Source organism: Nicotiana attenuata, unplaced genomic scaffold (genome assembly GCF_001879085.1).
Source record: "Nicotiana attenuata strain UT unplaced genomic scaffold, NIATTr2, whole genome shotgun sequence".
Lineage (NCBI taxonomy): Eukaryota > Viridiplantae > Streptophyta > Magnoliopsida > Solanales > Solanaceae > Nicotiana > Nicotiana attenuata.
Window position 1 is genome coordinate 334,656 of NW_017670346.1, and position 7,140 is coordinate 341,795.

The window sequence follows — 7,140 nt, forward strand, 5'->3', positions numbered from 1 at the left end:
TTTCTTCCTGTGACTTTCTCATGTTCAGCATGAAGCTCATCCCGAGGGCTCTGCTTGTATGAGTCAGGAACCTTGTGGGCAACCTCTACGGGGTAGTATTGGGCATCATGAGCTTGGAGATAAGCGGGTGGATCTGGAGAGTATGGAGGATCATCTGGCATTATGTCCGGAGCTTGGGTAAGGGTGGCATCTAGGAAGCTAGGTGGTGGCGGGGGTGGTGCCTTCCCAGTCATCCAAGCCTGATACATGTCTGCCATGTGTTGTCTTAACATCTTTACCTCTTCCACCAACCCATTGTCCTGTTCAACCAACTGCTTTCGAGCACCCGTATCAACCAACCCAGTTCTGTTGTTGTCTGCCATTGCCTTTCGACGTTGTGTTGTAGAGAAGAGTTACCACTTTAAAGACCACAAACCAACCACCCTTCTGCTATGAATATAACAAAATGAAGCCATCAAGTTAGCTTTAGGGCATTTAACATAAGATAATCTCACTTTACGTGCAATGCACCTACCCACAGTTATCGGTTCTAAAATGACTTCGAGGGTACACAGGTCAGTTGGCATCATCCCAATTTGTTCATTTCAACCTCTCTTTTCTCTGCTTTTCTAGCACTTGCTTGCTCATTTTCCTTCTTTTTTCCCTTCTAATTATCACTCTGTTCTTTCCTCTCACTTCTCACATCCCATGATTTTGCCTCTTTTTTCCCTTTTTCTTTTTTTTTTCTTTTTTTTTTTAATTTTTTTTCTTTCTTTTTTTTTCTTTTTTCTTTTAATAATAAAAAAAATGATTCGATCGAACCCTATGTAGGTTGCCTATGTATCATGACCCCGCATGAATCAGATCTTTGCGTAGTTCTGGAAGATCGAGAATAAAGTAAACAAACTGACATTCTTTCTTTTTTTTTCTTTTTCTTTAATGACTACTCTGATGAGAAAAGAGAAACAAAAGAATTTGAATTTTCTAGACTTAATGTTCTATATCCTATCCCAAACTCAAGCTTAACGAGCATATATTTTTTCCTTTTTTTCTTTTTTGAAACAAATACACTATGGAAAATTAGTAAGGAAAAATCCTACAAGAGAAAAATATTTTTTGATTCCTTTTTTTTTCTGAAATGAAGTCCAAACAATAAACCAAAGAAAAATATTTCGAATTTTCATTTGATATCCCTGAAGAAAGACTTCGAAACGAGAAATGAACAAAATAAAAAATATTTTTTTTGGATTTCGATTTTTGATTACCTAAGAAAGAAACTTTAAAGATAAAGATAAAGTATATTTTTCTCTTCTGTGCACAATGTCCTAAAGTTCTTGGGAAAATAAAAGAATATTTTTTCCATTTTTCATTAATTTCCCAAAGAAAAACCTCAAAAGAAAATCTTTTTTGGATTTTTGAGATTGATACCTTAAGAAAACTTTTAAAAAGGTACTAAAAGGAAAATTCTTTTTTTTTTTTGAATTATTGGTCCTAATATAGTAAAGAAAATAAAAAAAATAATTTTTATTTTAAGTCCTAGATATTAATTGCCTAAAGGAAAAACCACCTCAAAAATATTTTTTTTTCATTTCTACAATTAGTATTCTAAAGAAAACTCCTAACGGAAATATAAAATGCAATTCTTTTTTTTTTTGGATTTTTGATTTATTACACACCTTTTCAAATGCAAAATATAAAGTACAATAATAAAAAAAACTCGACATTACTGTACAAAACTCAAAACATAAAAAATAAAAAGAACGATCTTCTTAAGCAACTCCTGAATAAGCGATCCTGATTGGATGGTCCCAGGGGTGTGTCATGCTCAAACTCCGACAAATAGATCTACACCTGAGAAGGGCATCCGGCACTCAAAGCCTAAGACTCTAAAACATCAGCAACAGCTTTCACTTCTTTTTCAGGCACAGAAAAGCACGCTGAATGCTCATTACTAGCCTGGGATATCATGACTACGTTAGCACCAACATCTTTTACCGCAGCAAAAATCTCACTAGCTGTACCAAGAACACCAGTCATTCCGGTTCCCTCAACACTCACTAGAGCCACATTGTCAATTGTTGCAAATCCTTTGACGGGGAATGTTGATCTCTGTCCATCCTCATATTCATTATCAGTGGATCGGCTGTTCATTGTTCCAGGTGCAGAGAGGTTAAAGGTACTTTTTATAACAATAAGAATGTCATATTGCATGATTGGAACAATTGTCCGTGGATGCAAGACATTTGCACCCAAATATGACATTTCCCACGCCTCTTGATAAGATAATGTCTTCAGTATTACAGCCTCACTTACTTTCCTTGGATCAGCACTATAGACACCATCAACATCTGTCCAAATTGTGACTTGGCGTGCTTTAAACAATGCCCCCATGATAGCTGCAAAGAAATCACTTCCATCTCCTTTCCAAGTGGTAGGAATATTTTGGGGGAGTGCTAGCTATAAAACCAGTGGCAATGATAGTCATTGATGGATTCTTAAGAGTACCATTTCTCAAGTCTTTCCCCTGACTTTAATTAGATTATCTGGATCAACTTGATTAGAGCTCGTTGGGTTCACCGATGAGCACCTCTCTTGTGTCCATCCATGTAGACTCTACACCATTCATTCTGACAACGGATGACAACAACTGAGCAAACCATAACTCTCCATGCCCAGCAACAAAATCAGAGAAAGATTCTATTGCATGACCAGCTGCAATACAATTAAGCAATATATATTACACGGAGCATGGCTTTTAGGTTGTTGATGTCATGATGATGACGAGATAAGAAACTAGCAAGCTCATCCCCATCAAGTAGATCAATAGCAGTTAATTTGTGTTTTGCTAGAATAGCATCCAATGCATTTAGGTACGAGTCATCTCGTGACCGGGCCTTTTGAATCAGATCATGCATCATATCTGTGACTTTTATTGCAGACAACCACCAACTATCTTTATGATTGATCCTGAATTATTACATTACAACGTTGCGAATTCCTTCTGAGGTTCCCACACAGATACCGCCAAATTTATGAACAGACCAGTTGTCACCTTTAGGAAGCTGAGAATTTTCTATAGCTCCATCCAATAAGTATTCTTCACTTGTAACAGCAGCACGTATGCCGAACCTCAACTCTCCTCTTTCCCATTTTGAACTAACAATCATTAAAACAAAGAAAGGCTTTAGCAGTACAGAAAACGAATTCGACAAGGAGGGATCTTAAAAGTAAAGAGGCACCTAATTGTGGAGTCAAGACTCTTCAGGCAATTAAACAAACCACTTTGCGAAAATAGCCACATTTTGCAAAAACGGCCTATATGGCCAAAAGTGGCTAGAGATACAAGATTTGGCTAAGACCCCGCAAAGCCAAAAACTTAAGATTTACTAGGAAGACCGGACCCTATGTGGGTTGCCTACGTATCACGCCTCGAAAGACGAGAATCAGGTATGCGTAGTTCGGGCCGATTGGATGCGGTCAAGAAAAAAACAACTAATTTAGAGAAAATATATTTTTTTTCTTTCCTTTCCCTTGAAAATGATGAAACATGCAAACTCTTTTTGGATTTTCTTTTCCCTTTTTTTTTTATTTTTTTTCTGAAAATGATGAAAAAGTGTAAAATCTTTTTTTTGAATTTTTCATGTATTTTTTTATCTTTTTATTAATAAATAAAATTAAAAAAAAAAGTAACAAAAACATAATTAGGCCCTACTTGCTTTATTTTCACATTTCATCCTCTCTTTTTTTTTCTTTTTTTTCTTTTTTTTCATTTTTCATTTGCCCTCAACTATCATTGGTCCGTCAAATGACCCTTTTACCCTTCAATAAATGCAACATGTAGCACATAGGATGCATCAAGATGGTCTTTTCATTTTAGGTACACCTGTCCTAGACAAACCCAACCCTTGTGTTGAGTCCCCTAAGTCAAATGCACATGATGCAAACAAGCGCTCCTACTAGGGATCCGGCATAAGGCTGAGTTATTATAAGTATAAAGCCTGGGTATGTGTTCTAGACTGTGTACCCGAGCGGACAACTCGAGCCGAGGAGGGGGCTACGTACCGGGAACCAAAAGGTCATCCGGCTTAGTAACTTGTCTGAGCCTCTTTCTTATTTTAAGGTATGACACTAACAGAATAGGGAGTCTCGACCAGCGAGCACATCCCCGAAGATGAAAAGAGAAGGGCTTCGTAACAGTTTATATACAGTTCAGATAATATCAAAGCGGTAAAAGCAACATTTGCACATTAGGCCCAAACATGTAATAAAGTCAGATAATAGATAAAGCCAAATATAACAATTCATCTAAGCTTGAATTCTGAACCCTGAACCAGAGATTCTGGGTTCTTATCCCCAGCAGAGTCGCCAGAGCTGTCACACCTCCTTTTTCACTGCACCCCCGGGAGGAGGGTATAATAAAGGGAGTTTTTCCAATTAAAGGACAATCGAAACGGGATTTATTTAAAAGATTCAGAGTCGACACTTGGGAGATTTATGGTGTCCCAAGTCACCGGTTTGAATCCCGAGTTGAGGAAAAGGTTGACTCTGTATTAGAGTCCGCGAACCAGAAATCCGGGTAAGGAATTCTGTTAACCCGGGAGAAGGTGTTAGGCATTCCCGAGTTCCGTGGTTCTAGCACGGTCGCTCAACTGCTATAATTGGCCTATTTATCTGATTTTAATACACTTTGAAATCCATGTGCATTTTTAACTTTAACCGCTTTTATTCATTTTTAATTAAAGGATAATTGCAACGTCATTTAAAATATGTTTCGAACCACGTCACATAAATGCACCCGCAGTCCGCAACACATTTTATTTAATGTTGAGATTCGGATTTGGCTCACATAGATGCGCACCCGAGTTTAGGAAGTAAATTATTAGAATGACGCGCCTAAAGCAACTACGCATTTGCAACTTTGCGAGGGCCATGAAAATTTGCTAAATGGCGCGCCCCGAATTCTAAGGATCAATACAAGATTAATTAAATGAGGGCCATGCAATTGTCATTTTATTTGGTATGGCACGCCTCGAATTATTTCAAAAGATTACACTCAACTTAAAGCAAACTAGGGATGTTCATACGAACAAAATGTGATTAAACTTAATATTAAGCCCAATTCTACGCAAAACTATGTTCAAAGCCTAGATTTCAATTGATTCAAGCTAATGAGATTCTCATCTTTCCAAATTTTGACCCCACGACCCAAGTAATCCTTCCAAAACGTGGATGAAATTATCTAGAAGATTATTAGGCCTGAATCCCTTTAATTGAACCCCAAAGCCTCTTGTGCACATTTAATGATTCTGTGTCCGATTCATCCCATTTAGCTAATGGCCCACTTGCCTTTTAATTAGAGAAAATGCAAATTGATTAAGCCACAGACTATCTATCCAAATTGAACAACTAAAGTTAAAATACTAAATTGATAAACCAAATGCATTCCATCAATCAAACATTAAGGAACTATCGATTATTCACAAAACATCAACATGTAATTACTTCCTCTGAACATCAAATAAAATCTAACAAGCAACAGGAACCCATCAAAATAAAACAAAGAAGCTCAGAAACGGACCTTTAATATAGAATAAAGGCGAAATACATAAACGGCTCCTTTATGTTGTCCTCAACGATCAGATAAACACCTCAACTGACCCCATTATCAATTACACACTTTCTTCTTGACTGAAGTATGACCTCGTGAACCCCTCGCGCTGACATGGCAAAGTGTGTGCTATATATTCACATCTAAGCGCGTGAAACCCTTAAAATCAAGTTTTTATCTTTTTTTAAAAATTAATTTTACTTTATGTGGTCCCCACTTACCTTCATTTCACATTTCTCCTTCTTCAAGTTTTTCACCTTCGATGGAGGACAAGAACAATGTCCATGGCAGCGCAAATAACAAGCCAATACAAGAAAATTGGCACCTAAATTTTGTGCTTATGTCTCCTTTCAACCTCAAACTGTCGCTACCATCTCCACCACTGCTACTGTCAATATATTTCCGCCAGCTCCATCAATTGTCAATACTCCGGTATCTCCTTCCGGTGCTTCTCCTCCATCCATCGCCACCGCTCCCGGCGGTTCTCCTACCAACTCTCCTACTTCTGCTACCTTCAATGGAGTCGTTGTCGCCGCCGGATCTGCTGTTATAGATGTATTTACTGCTCTGCTTTGACGCTTTAAATCTCTGACATTCACGGGCTTGACCACTGTTGATTTTATCTTACTAGACCCAATTAATTGTTGAATGCTACTACTGGATTCTTTATTTATTTATGGAGATTGATGTATTCATCTTCTAATGAGTATGTACTTGTTCTGTTAATGAGTATTGATATATCCACAAAAAAAATTGAAAATGTGGGCATTGACGAGATCAGAGAGCTTTTGCTCGTGTAATACTTGGGTTGTACGAGATGTCTGTTAATTCAAAATTTTCATCACCACGGTGAGACTCCATTTTTGTCGGACTAGAACTCGCCGGAAATTTGGACTAATTTTTTGAGATAGCTAGGTGAGGAAGGGGTCAGATGGTTATTTTTGTTTTAATTATTACAAATCACGTGTCGCCTTTTTATTGGTTCATTTAATATGTATCGGCAAGTGTAATTCACGCATATGGTTTGCTGCACTTGAGTGTTTATTTGATACATTTAATAGCCACTTGAAATGTTTAATTGGTAGAGAGGTCAGTTAAAGTGTTTGTCTGATCGTTGAGGACAACATGAAGGGGCCATTTATGTATTTCGCCTAGAATAAATTAAGCGAAACGAAGAGCCTCATGACCGGAGCTTCGATCGACAGCCTCGAACGAAGACCTCAAACCAACATCGCTTAAAACTGTCTCGCGTGATTTTTCGAAAGGAATAGCCAACTGGTTTCTGGTGCGCTGTCGTGAATGGGAAGAAACAGAAGAAGTGACTAGGTTTGAGCTACTGTTTTCGTGTACCCGGAGCTGGTTTTACGGCTGGTTGCGACAGAGATTGGAGGAGAATCCGGCGTGAGCTATGGAGATGGAGCCAAGTTCTAAGGTTCTGTGATGTTCTCCATGAAGAAAAATCCAGAAATTATGCTAAGGGGGTGCCTGGAGAAGACGAGGTCAGGGGGAGTCGGTCCTTGTTCTCTGAAAATCAGTGCTGGGGGGGGGGGGGG

The 7,140-nt window shown here is 38.2% G+C and overlaps 1 pseudogene; it reads right to left on the bottom strand.

The window, feature by feature from the left end:
- Positions 1-1,607: 1,607 nt before the first annotated feature.
- On the bottom strand, positions 1,608-3,146 carry LOC109238159 (annotated as a pseudogene).
- Between the last annotated feature and the right edge of the window lie 3,994 nt (positions 3,147-7,140).